General features: G+C 38.3%; 1 long non-coding RNA gene across 1 annotated transcript in view; it reads right to left on the reverse strand.

Annotated features, from left to right (window-relative positions):
* Window positions 1-247: 247 nt before the first annotated feature.
* LOC116890115 overlaps window positions 248-16,338 on the reverse strand; it is a 63,221-nt gene continuing 47,130 nt past the window's right edge. The window contains exons 4-6 of the long non-coding RNA XR_004386529.1: window positions 13,992-14,083; window positions 6,299-6,414; window positions 248-4,816 (exon numbers count right to left, since the gene is read on the reverse strand). This is a non-coding gene — a long non-coding RNA (uncharacterized LOC116890115). The remainder of the gene's footprint in view (window positions 4,817-6,298; window positions 6,415-13,991; window positions 14,084-16,338) is intronic.

The raw sequence follows: 16,338 nt of genomic DNA on the forward strand, positions 1-16,338 counted from the left end.
AGTAAACATACGAATGCGAATATATTAAATGAGTTACCCCAAAGAATTTTTCTGATACTGAGAATGTCTCTCCCTCCCTCCCTCCCTCCCCCCACCTCTCTCTCTCTCTCTCTCTCTCTCTCTCTCTCTCTTTTGTGTGTGTGTGTGTGTGTGTGTGTGTGTGTGTGTGTGTGTGTTTCCTTCATTTTCCAGAACACTGATTCTATATCCTTAGAAGGGTTGGCATATTTAGACAGTCAAACCTTGAGGAAGCACCAGTACTTTAAGCTAGGGAACAGCAGAGATTGAATCTGAAGTCAGCATCAGAGAGAGAGAAAGAACAGATTACAAAAGATGGGCAAGGTGCCTGGAACTTCATACCTGTGTCATCTCCTTTGTGTAAAAGGGGAAATCCAAAAATCCATGCCTACCTCTGATACACCAGTGCATCCTTGGCTTATTGGAGTAATACTAAGAGAACAATGACTGCATTATTTCACAAGCCACCCTTTGATCCAGTTTGGAACTAGTTGCCTACAGTTGTATTTGTTTTATTCCACTTTGTACTGCCTTAATGGAATGCCTGCAACTGGGCAATTGTAAGTGACAGAGAGTCACTTCTTATACTCCTGGAAGTAGGGAAGTCCAAGGTCAAGGAGCCATATCATATGGTGAGGGTCTGCTTGCTGTATCCTACCATGGCAGAAAATAGAAGCCTATGCAGAGGTACAAACATGTTAGGGAAGGAAAGGATCCAACCTCAGGCTTTCCATAGGAACCCCTCCCTGAATGACTAAGGCTCTCTTGCAATAAGGGCATTAATCCATTCACAAGGCAGGGTCCAATCACCTGTACACAAAGCCATTCTATCTCAACACAGAGGGAATGAACTTCTCACATACAAATCACCCAAGCTCAAGCAGTGCTTTTATTCTCTTGTATCTCTAGATAGTATCTTATGTCCTTAGAGCTTCTTTCGAATGCACAGGTCAGTGGTCAACAATACAGAAGAATCCTGGGGTTCTGGTCTGGAAGTGCTGTAAATAGCAATCAGGACAACATTTTTTCCACACCCAACATTGTATTCTTGGGGCAAGGACATAGATAGCTTAGAGGGCAGGAAGGAAGAGCACTAGAATGGGGTATTGTCTACTGTGTAGGAGCTGGTATGCTGGAGCTTTGCAGTGGATATCGCATTATACAGTTTTATAACTCTGCAGGGTGTGTGAAATGACTGCTACTTTATGACTGCACAGCAAAGCTTAGGGCCTAAATCAACTAAGAAAGGAAGAATTAAAAAATCCAAAGCATCTAGTCAGAGCCTGTTATGTAGCATAAAGGTAAACAATTTATTAAGACATGTCAGAGGGTTTTCTGCTCCCAAAAGAAGACCATCCATTCTTTCCATGTAAGGAAAATCTATATAGATACCCAAATCAGAATGTCACAGAAGAATCGGCAAAAGAATTTTAAGGGATGTTGTTAATGTGAGTGATTTAAAGAAGCGTCCCTGAGATTGTGGAGACAGTTCAGTGGTTAAGGCAGGTTTCAGAAACTGAATTCAAATCCTCCGAAACCATGTGGAGCTGAGAATGGAAACATGCTTTGTATAAAACTATTGATCCCACAATGAAATAAGAGATGGGGACAGCAAAATCACCATAGGATTGCAGGCTTCTAGTCTGGCAGGCCAGGGGTGAAATACAGGCAAACTGTCTCAAACCAAAAGGAAGAGAAGGGATAACATTTGAGGTTGTCCTCTAATCTCCAAAAGTATCCTGTAGCATGTGCAGCCACATGTCCACAAACATGAGTTTGTATGTACCCATACGTGCATATTAACATGCACACATAAACATACATCTACACAATAGACAAAATAATACATTTTTAAATATGTGAGAAGCATTTGGATAGATGATATTATTCCCTTTCATCCAACAGACAGCTGTAAATCCTAGTATTTGGTCACAAAGCACAGCCAAAACAGCCCCATGAAGAATTCTCCTAGGTGAAAATTTTTAATGTTATTATTTTCTGTAAACCCAGAAAACTAGGCATCCGATAAATTAAGGTAGCAGGGTTTTTTTAAGTTAAGTATTGGAAAAATGGAGCAATAATAAGTTAAAAATAGAAATTAAATTTTGGAATTAGTGGAAAGACAATTGTTATCACAATCTATTGGGTCCAAATGTATAACCAGAGAGAAACATATTGTGTGAATTTTCTATTGCTTTTTCTATGAATAAATATTGTTTGGATTTTTAATATTATAATACAATTTAACATTTCTCCTTTTTCCTCCTTCCATATCTCCCAAGTCTTTAAATTCACGACTTTTTTCATTAATTGTTGCATGCATATATACATGCATATATACACATACTTTTATTATGTACAGACATATACATATACAGACATAAACATACATATACACTCACATATATACAGAAATATTCCTAAATATACCCTGTTCAATATGTACAATATTACTTTTATATATGTTTTTAGGGTTGATCAGTTGGTGTCAGATAACCAATCAGTGTGCTCCTCCCTGGGGAAGAGCATCTCTTTCACTCCTAGTGTTCCTCACGTATCAATAGTTCCTTGTTTAGGGTAGAGACCTCATGGACTCCATCCACTTCGGAAGTTCATTGCTATCATCCTTGTTCATCCTTGTTCATTTCACATCAGACAGTCAGGTTGGTTAGACCTTTTGAATGTAGGTGCTGATGTCACTAGGAAAAACTGTCTCACAGCAACAAAGTGAGTGGTTCCAGTTAAGATGTGGGGAAGCAAACTCAGAAGCAAAGCAGGAGGGAACACAGAGGACAGATACACACAAAAGGTAAATATCCTGAATCAGAAAGTGGCATAAGAGAAATAACAGGAAGGTCCAACATATCTCTTCAAAAAGACTGTTAAATAAGTTAACTGTGGCACTCTTGCTGGAATTAGACAATGCTGTTCAACAGGAGCAGAGTGGAACACCTTTCATATGAGCACCATTTGTCTATGTCTCACATTCCATCCAGCACACAGCCAGTGTGAAATGGCAACCACCAAATCTATCCAGGACATTGATAGGTTAATGGATTAATATAAGCTATCTCAGATAGTACAGAAAACCTTTCCACATTCTGAGATACAGAAAAATTATAAGGAGGGGGATGTGCATACTTCCCTTCTCTGGCCACACAGTAGTTAATGTGTGGTTTGCTCTGAGGTCTCAGGTGTGAGCTCTGGGTGAGACAAGCTCATCTCTCCTGGTTCTAGAACAGTCCTGTGAGTTCTTCTCCAGTCTCAAATACCAGGGCAAAACGAAAACAAAACAAAGCAACAAACAGCAACAACAAAACCAAAAACCAAAACAAAGAAAATCAGTTTCTAGTCTTGCAGGAGAAGACTGAACTGGAGTCTATAGGGTTCGGTGAATCTGTGTATCAGACACAGTTAAAGATAAATTATATATTACTTTTTGTTATTTTCCTGATTTTGTCAATGGTGCGATAACTCCCAGCCATACTTCCCTATATTGCCAGAGTCACACAGCCAATAAACATCAGATCAGAAAAGGATATAACCCCAGCTCATCTAACTGAGCTGCCTACACATTTAAAGAGACTACCTCATCATTTCCTAGCACTGGACAAGTATGCTGCCTCTCTTGTGTGCCCCCTTTCTATGTCCTACCTTCACATTCTGGGTTGGCCCAGGAATTGTTGTATCGCATTATGAACAGCGAAGGCCAGGAAGGGTCATAGATCAGCGAAGAGCAACCCCCCACCTACTGCTTCCTACAGCTGCACTGTTTCTTTCCTCAGATGAAGTTCTTGCTGTTATGTAAAAGGAATGTTACACAAATGCCTCCAGCATGAGTTTCCTTTTAAAGAAGAAATAGAAGAATGAGGCGTTTGGGTTTCCTTTGTTTGCCTGTAGCACCTATGTTAAGAATTTGTGTTTAAACCATGACTCACTAATTCTTGGAGCAAAGTACAAGGAAGTGAACAGATATAATACTTCTATGAGATGTGGGCAGGAGCTTGTGTGGGAAAGATTGAACTGGAACCGTTAAGGCAAAGTTTCATTCAAAACCTAACAATCTACCCCGCCCTGCCCCTTCCCCAACAGTTCCCAACATGACTGGTGTTCCAGAAGCCCCATTTTCTGTCTTGCATGACTATCAAATATTCAGACATGTGATATCTAGTTTCTTTGTATGCGGTTACTTGTTGAATTGTTAAGGTTTATAATTATTAACTGAATCACTGGCTTGTTATTCAGTAGGCAGTTGGATTGGGAACAGTTATTTACAGAACAAAAACAGATGGTAGGGCAGGTAGTTTAGATTATAGTACAGGGCAAATAAGCTTGAAAAGTACTGAATTTTTGCAGACTGCCTGACATTAACACTTTCACCTAAAACCACTGCATTTTAATTCCCTTGCTCTATAAGCACATAAGCTACTGGTAGAAAAGATCCTGCTAGAATACTGACATACTAGTTCTCAGTATATCAAGAAACATTCTTAGAACTAGCTTTCTAGAAAGTTACCATTTGGGTAACCCTCTACTTCCCCACCTTTTCATCCCCAGCAATGTGGCTGCCTAGAATATTCTCAGTGTAATTCACTGGCCCCAGGGAGTTGCATGAATATAAGTGAGTCAGCCTGCTGGCTACTGTGATCCACAAGTGGGATGCCTAGGTGCTCAGGATGTTTGCTTTGGAAGGATCTCACCCAAAGAATGTCTTTCCTTTGCATGAGACAATGAAGAGTGGGAAGTCACTCTGGGTGTGATTGTTTATCTCTCTTCTTTCATATCCATTGCTTAATTCCTGTGAAAACATAAGTCCTGAAGCAAAGATAGCTTAAGAATAGCAGCTAGAAGGACGCTATAGACGAGGACAAAAATTACAGATGCCTCTGCTTATCCACTCATAAAGATGTAATGTTTATTTAAAAAAAGACTTTCTACAAACTCTTGTCTTGCATGGACTGGAAATCAGAAATCTGAGTTTTTACCCAGTAGTCCTTGGGTTATCAAAATGATACAACCCACAAATACTTCAGTACCTTTCCAATTCTGACTCAAGACTCAACAGTACCATTTCCAAAAGCACCACCATCAAGACCTCAGGATCACCATCAGTACTACCACCACCAAAACCTACCACCAAGGTCACATGTAAGTACTAAGTAACACAATAGCCAAAGGAAAGAAGTTAAGACAAAATCGTTTTATGTAGCAAGATGATTGGTGTGTCTTTCTCTGTGGCTCAAGACTATCAGGGCAGTAAGCCAACACTGATGTAATTCTCCTTCCTTTCATTGATGGCAACAGAATGGCCAATCTCCCATGGCCAACTGAACTCAAGCTCAGGAAACAAAGAGAGGCCCATGTAGACTGCATGCTCCTTTTACTCCTATCCATTTGACATGTAAAAAAAAAACATTCCCTTAAGGACTCTTAAAAATGGCCCTTCATAGTCTTGTCTGGAACTGAGTAAGACGGCTTTTTTCCATGGTTGAGGAAGGCTGCAGAATGAGAATCCAGAATCTGCAGAACTTTCTATGTAACATTGAGAAGGGCAGAAAGGCACAGTTGTAACCTGCCAGCTATTATGACAGCAAAGCTGCTTCTTAGCAGAGATGCAGAGTTGTCTCCAACCAACCAACCAACCAACCAACCAACCAACCAACCAACCAACCACACCTTAGGATGAGTTTTCCATTGCCTTCATAATACGCCATTGTCACTGTTCAACAAATTTTATGAGAAATCAAACAAAGGTTATGAAAAGCAAAACCTTGACTTTTTTTTTCTGAATACCTGTCTGCCACTGGATTTAAAGATGTAGAAGAATAGGGATAATGACTGTCATGTTCACTGTGGCACTTGGGCATCCAGCACAAGGTTGACATGAAGTATGTAATTCACCTCAATTAGATGTAGCAATATATGAGCAAAAACCATCTTTGAGGTTAACTAGAGTTTAAGAATGTTAGTCGCTGCCATGGAGAGGAGAGGGAGTTACTTTTTTTTTTTATATTTGTTTTGTTTTATGAGTGTATGTAAACACATATGAATTGGTTGTGCACAGCATATAAATGATTATCTTTTACAGTACTATTCGAGGCATGATTAAAGTTTCTCTGTTCTTTCCATTGCACTGCATCATTATACTTCAATGTTACATTTGTGCTTCTCATGTTCTGCTTTTGCAGATTGCATTTGAAGTGTTAGAGAGTGGAAAACTCCACAGTGCTTCAAGGTTTTCTTTCTCAATAAAAGTTTGAGAGGATGGTGAGAGCCATACCGTATTACTTCTAAGTGATCTCCTGTGCTTTCAATAATCTTCTTGCTCCTGCTGTTCCTCTTCTTCCTTCCCTCGTCCTTCCTACTTTTCCTCCTTTTCGTCCATCCGCTGTAATCCTAAAAAGTGCAGGATTTGTCTTTTGTCTCCATTTCAAGAATTATAAAATTATACTGTATTTTAATATGTAAATCCAAAATGCATAGCAAATTGCCAGCACTGTGTGGAATTTGGTTACACTGAAAAAAGTCTAGATTAACGGATGATCATCTGTTATTTTCTGTTTTAGGAGGAAAGGAGAAGAAAACAACAGAGAGAGAGAGAGAGAGAGAGAGAGAGAGAGAGAGAGAGAGAGAGAGAGAGACAGACAGACAGACAGACAGACAGACAGACTAGGGGCATCTGTGTGACTTTACTGAAGCTGCCTTAGATTATATGAGTGGGTATGCATATCTCAATAGGGTGGTTTTTAGGAAGCCTGAGATAGATTTTATTTTCCACAGATTGGTGTTGACAGTATCCCCCATTTCATAGACATTTTCCACTTTATCTCTGCTACATTCAACATATCTGATCCATGGATTTTGTTCTTGAATCTCAGCAATATGTAACTATATTCTGTGACCACGGAAATTACATTTTCCTTTATTTCTAAGACTAGGACAAAAATTATGTCATATCCTTCCTCCTTCTTGTTGTCTCAGAGAGCATGCTTATAAAATCTAGTCCTAAATTGTAAGACAGTTCACATCTCCCCTCCAGGGGACATAACTGACAGCAACAACTAGGATTATCCTGACCATTATCTGAATAATTTTCTTGGATGTGGATTGTCTAGTCCTGGTCCCTCCACCCACCACTCCAGCTGATGCCACATTATGTAAACATTCCTTGTGAAGCCTGCTTAAGTTGAAGTCTTATGAATAAAATATAAAATAAATAATTCTTGTTTTAAGTTACCAATTTTTGAATGGCTGTCATACAGTAGTAGGTAATTGGAACAAGTCCGTTGCCATGAGATACCTGTATCATGTCTTCTCAACCATGTATGTGTTTAATAGTGAAGTAGATATTTGTACTTTCAAATGCATTTTTAAAGTTCTTGTTTCATAAATCAGTCATTGTCAACCTCAACTCCAAGTGTAAAATATGGCTTGTACATGCACTGTAGACTGTTGGAATGGTGACTGGAAGCTCTTGTAGACGTCATTAGAGGAACAAAGTTGAAGTCTTGTAATAATGGTGATTCTTTTTCATTAAAGTAGACTTCAAAAGGGAAGCAAAGATCATTTGCAAGTATCTAGATAACATTATCATCAGTTTTGAAAGGATTTTTAATTCATGACTTACTCATCTCTCTGTCATTCATCTACCCTACCATACATCCATCTATCTGTTCTTAGCTCATTTATCTAAGAGTCAATTTGACTAATGATATTTTCATGCAAAGGAGGGAGGAGAAAATTTTTATTTTTAGAATTTTGACTAAGAGTTGACAATTGATCCACACCATACATTATCATTAAGAAAGGTCAAAGGTTCGGTAATGGGGGAAGGATGGGGAGGGGAACACCCATATAGAAGGGGAAGGGAAGGGGTTATGGGCATGTTGGCTTGGAAACCAGGAAAGGGAATAACAGTTGAAATGTAAATAAGAAATACCCAAGCTAATAAAGATGGAGAAAAAAAAAGAAAGGTCAAAGGTTTCTCAATTGAGGAGGCTGACAGAGAAGACTTTAAGAAGAGGATGAGACTATGGACATAAAGCCTAGTGAGTCAACATCCATGAAATAAATAAAAGAGGATCATGTAGTCAGATTGATAGCTGGAATATTACTCTAGGCTAATTAAATTACTAATTCTGCAATAATTTAGCATGTGCACAAGCATTAAGTTCTAACACTGTATTATAAACAGAGTGTTTCATAGGGCAAGAACCTGATTCCTTACCTTAGCAGAGTTTACATTCCATGGGGGAAACAGAAAATGTACCTATAAATTCATAAAAATTCATTTAAAAATGGAATAAGTGCTCTGAAGATAATAAGTCTAGGTTATAGATGAAATCTGTTTTTATCTTTATAGACAGTATTAAGGGTTGACCAGTGAGAATACATTTTGAAGAAAGGTTCACAAGGCAAGGAGACTGAGGGAGGTAGTGAATGGCGAATGGCATGCTTTGCAGGCACAGATGCCTGAGGTAAATTCCAGTGTTGCGCGAGCAGTACAGATTTATGAAAAAAGAGCAGAAGGAGCCAGCTTAGGGAGTTAATTGTTTTTCTATCCATTGCTCCTCTGATCCACCATCCAGAATTCCATCCACACATCCATTCATCTATCACTAGGGTTGATAGCTCCCTCATAACCAGACCTGTCCTAAAGATAAGAGTTACAAAAATGAAAAAAAAAAAAAAAAAAAAAACAACAACTCAGCAATCTCTGTACTGTGGGAGTCATTGTCAATTCTCCCAGACACTGTCTGTCTGTCATGTGATTAAACACTTACATTATCGGTAAGGAAGACGCAGCACAGAGTTTAAAGACCCAGCCTGACATCACCTGCACGCTCAGTCGCAGAGGCCCAGCACTTTATCTTCTCTCTTTAATCAGGAAAGCATTATGTATGACCCAGTTTTTCACACTCATTTCCTCAGTGGAGCAACAATTACAGTTTATCTATAGCAAATGCTCACAATTTTAGATTTCTTTAATTAGAGTATTTGAAATCGGTGTTATTTTAGTTGTAGTTATCTCGGGAGCTGTTACTTCTAGAGAATGAACACCAAATGAAATAATGCCCAAGAAAGCACTTCATACTGCATGCACTGCCACACAGATGTGAGTTATATATAGTCTTCTATTAGAGGGCATTGCTTCATGTGTTAACGGGAATTCAGAGCAACTTCTGGATTGATGCTTTAAAGACATTTTACATTGTCTTTAGAAATGGAATTAACCCATAGTTGTCAGTTAAGAATCATTCAAAGACTGAGATGGAATATGTAAGAGACCAAGACATACTCTAGTAATTTCTGAGTAGCAACAAATTGTGATGGCTCACGAACAGTTGGCCACCCTAAGGGAATTCTCTCAGTAATTTAAACATACTCAGAGAGAATTATTATTTTCCACCTTAGGAATGAGAAGCATATGGTTTAAGGAAAGAAGACTATTCTTTTGGGAAAAAGATGCAATATTATCTGAGGGTAGGTTATGTGATGAGTTTAAAGTATCATTGGCTATTTTTTAATGTAGTCTTTGGACATTTATGTTTAATGTCACTTGTTCACACAATGTCTTTAATTTTGTTCCTCCTGCTGAGCGGTTGACTCCAAATTGAAAAGCACAAATATCTGTGTTAGACTAGAGTCTATGAATGATAATTTGTACCTTGGAGCCAGGATAATCCATGTTAGAACTCTTAGACTATGGCTCTGTGATGACCTGTCTGTCTATGTATGTATGTATGTATGTATGTATGTATGTATGTATGTATGTATGTATGTACGTACGTACGTACCTATCTATCTATCTATCTATCTATCTATCTATCTATCTATCTATCTATCTATCTTCAAAGCAAATAATCAGTAGTGTCTAAATACAAGCAGATTGTTGGGACAAGTAAGCAAATTTCTCCATGTGAAGAACTTAGAAGAACACCTGACAAAGGTTCAGAATATGTAAGCTAATATATGTCTTCTTGTTTCAATCTATCACTGGCATGAAAAAGCAGGAGAAAGAAGGCTCTGACCTATTTAATTGCTGTTTCTCTTGTGCTGGCATCGTGGGTAGACTGAGTGAGTAACCTGTCTGGATACAGAACAGGAAAAGGGAGGTAAAAGATATAAAATGAAAGAAAAGGAAACAAACAAACCAAGACCAAACCAGGATAAGTAGTATGATCATAGGATATTTTAAAGGTTCAAAACTAGGGCAAATATTTCACGTCAAATATATGGTGTGCAATAAATAAAGGATCTGCAACCTAAGCTTCATTAATCATTGTATAAAATCATCACTTGCTAAAGACATATCATCAAGCATGATAATCCCTCTAATTTGTTCATCAGCAAAACCTGGAAATTATAGTGATAGTAAATTCAGATTGGAATACACATTAAATATTTAAAGGTAAGATAATGTTCATTTTTGTCAACTATATTTAGACTTCAACATTTTCCAGAGATTTTAGTATTCTGGGAAAATGTTAACTATTAAAATGTATACTAAAACATGTATATGGGGTACACACATTTATCATAGTATCTGGCTCCAACACAACTTAGTCTGACTTTAATATCTGTAGCTATTGAAATGAGACCTGGTGCACAGAGGGTCTTTGCTTCATTTGTGTGGAAGGGAATGTGAACCCTAGGAATCTAGAACCATTGTGCTTCTGCCTTCTGAACTCTGTCTCTTTACTATTTAATCAATAACCACATCCTAGATTTGGATTAGAAAATATTAGGACATTTAATAAATAAATAAAAAAATGTTAACCTCAATTGGAATCACATCTTAATTTATAGCATGCTACTAAGTTACTGAAGTGTTTGTGGAGGATTTTGGTGACAAGCTCCACAATATTGTAGTACGGCATCCACTAATATTGATGGGAATCATTGTGATGAATCTCTTCCATTTGAGAAACATGCTAATGAGAACCTCACCCATCCCAAAATAATAATTACAAAGCCAAGTCAACAAGAAGAGTGCCACGGACATCTCTGTCTGGTGCTTGCACACTTACTAAACAGATGGCTTGCAGAAGTTTCTCTCTTTGAACTTCATTGCTTATAGTTTGTACACCATGATACAATATATACCAATATTGCATATTATGTCATTGAAACAAGAGTGATCGATGCTTTACTCATACAGAATATATTACTTTGTATTTACTTTCTCTGTATTACTAAAAATACATTCATGAACTTCTGAGGGACATGGACCATATATAAACTTTGCATTATAGTAAGTTTTGTGAAGGAAAATCTTTGTATCTTTTCTGCCATCATAGCTCTTGTGGCTGGTGGTTCAACAACAGTTTATAGTAGTCTGTTTCCTTCAGGTTTTGATCAAAGTGTGTACGTTTAGAAGTAAATAATGGGTTTGAATCTCTGTTTTTTTTATTAAGTAGTCAGATGATTTGGGACAAGTGACTTTAAACCAAGAGACTATTCTTTATTTGTGACAGAAAGATGACAATAGTAACAGCCCAAAGTAAACCATGTTAAAGCTAACAGTGCTTGGAATGTGACCCAAGGATGTTGGTTATCTCATGGGGTCAGTATAAAAATACCTGTCATGTACGAATAGTTTAGGCATTACTTTGAGGGATGATCTGGGCCACGATTCTCACTGGGAATCCCAAGTGAGTTGCTTCCTCTTCTGGGTATCTGGCATGGTTGGATCTGGGGACGATCCAAGCCTTTGAAGGACTCAGTGAGAATGCCTCACCAACTGCATTCTCAAACACTCTTCTTCTGGCCCACTTGTAGCCCTTTGGTCTGCAGCGATAGCATTTGGGTCCAACTGGCCCCCATCCACATTCTAGCCTTTCTGTAGAGGACAGTGGTCTCATTGTTGAAGCTGGAGGCCCATGGGACACAGAGCTCCTGTCCTCAGGCTACCTGTGGTATTTCGTTCTCAGAATATTTTCCTGTTCTCCTTAATGCTCTCACCGACAAGCAGGACCAAAGGGAAGGGAGTATTGGCAAAGTGCCACAGGAGACAGATGAACTGTGTGAACCAATCCTCTTGGATGAGTTATTCCTTTTTTTTTTTTTTTTGTACAGAAGGAAGCATATGAAAAGTGGTTCTTTCCTTTCATCTACACTGGTCCTCCTAACTCATGTTGACTCAAGAATGTCACAGTCTTAGCATGTAACAAGACTTTTTTCTTGTTGGTGGTGCTTAGGAAAGAATGTAAAATAATATCAGTTCTAATGGAAATCCTTTCTGGATATGTCTATCATCCTTTAATTATACATAGTTGCCAATCACTAAAAATATATCTGATTTCACTTGCTTCTCAGTTTGTTTCAAATCTTTATAAGAACATTTTGAACAATGAGTTAACATTCCTGGCTTGCAATGTAAAAAACAAAAAACCAACAACATAGTATTAAGAGGAGTTAAGCAATTTCACTCAAAGCATCTAGCTCATAATGGTGGCTTTTCAATCAGGGCTTAAGTTTGTCTGTGTCTGAAGCCACGTTCTTTGTGTTTCCCACATTACCTGTTCACAAACCATGTCCTCATTAGTAATTATAGTGCATATTTCCCTTCCAGAATGTTTACTTTATCTTGCATTGTAAACACTCCACTTGTTGCGAGTATCACTTATGTGCAATTATATATGAGGAAGGCATATTGCTATTTCATTTTCTTACGTGCACTTAATGCATGTAAAGCGACTATATGAAGACAATATATTGCTGTCCTGTTTTCTGGAAGAGGATACTGGAAAACAGCTACTCTTTTCAAGGCTGTATACATTACCTTGTGGACTTGGTACTGGAGTCAAGGGATGCTGTTTCCTTTCCTAGTTACCTATGCTCTTTAAATTTCATTGCTTCTGAAATCAGTATCACTCATAAAATAGAAGAAGCACCATTACCACTGTATAACATTGTGTCTATTCACCTGCATTATGATGCCTATGTGTAGAATGAGATCTGGAACTGTGTATAGTAGATAGCAGCTCAGTGTTTGATATACTCTTTTAGGGCATGTGATGGAGACATGCGAGCTATGTTTTTCTCGTTCTGTACTTAGCACATGTGTGTATAACAGAGGCCAGAGGTGAAGAGATCATATGTCTTCATCTATATTCTGCTTTTGTTGTCATTGTGGCTTCTGTCTTGAATATATAGTTTAGCTCTCTGACTCGTCTTGATCTTCAGTGTTCACTTGGCTTCTCCTTTTGTCTCCTTGTTGTCCATCATGGATTCTCAAACATTTCTTGTGCTTTGGACATCTTTTCATTTATGTTCTAACATATCCTGATAAACTAGATACCTTACATCCAGTTCTTGCTGGTCATATTATATTAGTTTAAAATTTAGAGATAAATCAACAGCAGTTTAAAAATCCCCATCTTCTCTTTCTATTCTCTGCATGTAAAGTATGAAGAGTATAAGGAACATTCGTTCACATTCTCTTTTTGGAAGCACTGTGATCTACATTTCAGAACTTTTGGTCCCTTCAACAAAATCGTCCCTGAAATCAGGTCCAGTTTGTCTATTTATTCTGACTGGCACAAGGGGAACAGCATGTGGGTAGGTATATACCCTTAATAGAAGCAAGAAAAGCTGTGGAAGTGAAAAGCCTTAACTGTAAGACCTTGATTGTCAAGCACTTGATGGTATATCATCTTGCTTAATTCTGACTCCTTAAGATGTCACAGTCAAAATCATGTCCGTGTTTGGAAAAAAAAATGAAGCCACAGCTGACCTGTATGCAGCTAAACTGTATTCTACTCACAGTGGCGGAACCCATCAGAGTATATGTCTTCAAAATCAAAGACTGTAGCATAAAATCTCCATCTTTGGCAGTTCCAGATATTTATACATACATGTTTTGTCACACAACACTTCTTTCCAAAGGCTTAATGGCATAATTTTTCTTGACTGAGAAGTTTGTTGAAGGTCATCCAGTTATTTCTCATAATTATACTGTGCAAACTTACCAAATGGCCACATTTCCCATGTTGGTTGTGTCCCAAATGTCAGATAACTTCATTCTTTTCAAATATATGTACTTGGAACATGACAAAATGAACTGAGCCAAAAGAAAGGTAAGAGCAAAGAACGTCACACATGAACAGAAACTTCTATGACTGCTTGGCTTAGGATCCAGCTTGGGAGGTGGAGCTGAACTGTATACATGTATACACTAAGTGCTGTGAATCTCGAACACATTTCACATGACTAGCCACAGAGTTGCAGCTTTTCACAAAGTCAGTTACTTTTAATTACCACCATAAGGAAGTGTGCATTGATCATAAAGGAACAATATAAGAAGAGTCTGTATTTTTTCCCCAAAGCAAGTAGAGAATTGCTTGCTTCTTTGTCTTTTAACTTAATATATGGTACAGCTACTACATCTTCTTTTACCTTGTTTATAACCAAAGAAGAATATCAAATTGATAATGGTTTGGCTCCATGTACCCAATGTCATTTACACATTCTGTACTCCATTCAGTCGTCATAAAATTACACAAAGACACAGATATTTCTTTAGCTTAGCCTCAGATAACCTAATTACTAACTCAGACTCTGTATGCATACACTATATACTTAAAGAATAAAACCCATGTTTGAAATCTCCAATATTTCAATTAAAAAGATGACAAAGTAATAGCTCCCAGAATTAACATCTTTAAATTAAAAATAAAAGTTTCAATGATTTTCTATTTTATCTGAAAGTACAATACGTGTACCCTATCACCCAGAGTCCTCGAGTATTCTACGGGAAGAAATACTTACTACACATCTAGCCCCTTTCTGTGTTTTTAAAGTGCTCACTTTAGATTTATCCACCATAAAACAAAGATTATGTATCTTTTGTAGGCACTGCATCCCAAGGAGTTCTGTGGGGTACTTGGTAACTATAGAAAAAAGAATCCTCAACTTGAAATTCTTAGTTGGCTATACTGGGGAAGACATGATTTCACATAGATCAACTGACGAATATCGAATGACTGAGAAGCACCTAAAGAAATGTTCAACATCCTTAGTCATCAGGGAAATGTGAATCAAAACAACCCTGAGATTCCACCTCACACCAGTCAGAATGGCTAAGATCAAAAACTCAGGTGACAACAGATGCTGTCAAAGATGTGGAGAATGAGGAACACTCCTCCATTGTTGGTGAGATTGCAAGCTGGTATAACCAGTCTGGAAATCAGTCTAGAGTTTCCTCAGAAAATTGGACATAGTACTACCTAAGGACCCAACTATACCACTCCTGGGCATATACCTAAAAGATGCTCCAACATATAACAAGGACACATGCTCCATTATGTTCATAGTAGCCTTATTTATAATAGCCAGAAGCTAGAAAGAACCCACATGTCTCTCAATAGAGAAATCAATACAGAAAATGTGTTACATCTATATAATGGAGTACTACTCAGCCATTAAAAAGAATGACTTAATGAAATTCATAGGCAAATGGATGAAACTAGAAAATATTATCCTGAGGAGGTAACCCAATCTCTCTCTCACACACACACACACACACACACACACACACACACACACACACACACACACAAACCAACCAAAAAGCCATATGGTATGCACTCACTGATAAGTAGATATTAGCCCAAAAGCTCGGATTGCCCAAGATCAATCCATAGACCATATGAAGCTCAAGAAGAAGGATGAACAAAGTGCAGATGCTTCAGTCTTTCTTAGAAGGAGGATCAAAAATATTCATAGGAGGCAATGCAGAGATAAGTTTAGAGCAGAGACCGAAGGAAAGGCCATCCAGACACTGCCCCACCTGGGGATCCAGCCCATATACATACAGACACCAAACCCAGACAATATTGCTGATACCAAGAAGTGCATACTGACAGGAGCCTGATATATCTATCTCCTGAGAGGCTCTGCCAGAACATGACAAATACAGAGACAAATCCTAGCAGCAAACCATTGAACTGAGAACAGGGTCCTCAATTAAGAAGTTTGAGTCGAGATTGAAGGAGCTGAAAGAGTTTGCAACAATACCAACCAACTAGAGCTCCCAGGGACTAAACCACCATCCAAAGAGTACACATGGACAGACCCATGGCTCCATCTGCATTTGTAGCAGAGGATGGGTTTGTTGTGCACCAATTGGAGGAGAAGCCCTTGGTCCTGCCAAGGCTCATCGCCCCAGTATAGGGGAATGTCAGGGCGGTGAGGCAGGAAGGTGGGTGTGTGGATGGAGGAACACCCTCATAGGAGGAGGGGTATGGGGAATGGGATAGGGGGTTTTGGGACAGGCAACCAGAAAAGGGGATAACATTTGAAATGTAAATAAAAATA

The sequence above is a fragment of the Rattus rattus genome, chromosome 1 (assembly GCF_011064425.1).
Source record: "Rattus rattus isolate New Zealand chromosome 1, Rrattus_CSIRO_v1, whole genome shotgun sequence".
Taxonomy (NCBI): domain Eukaryota; kingdom Metazoa; phylum Chordata; class Mammalia; order Rodentia; family Muridae; genus Rattus; species Rattus rattus.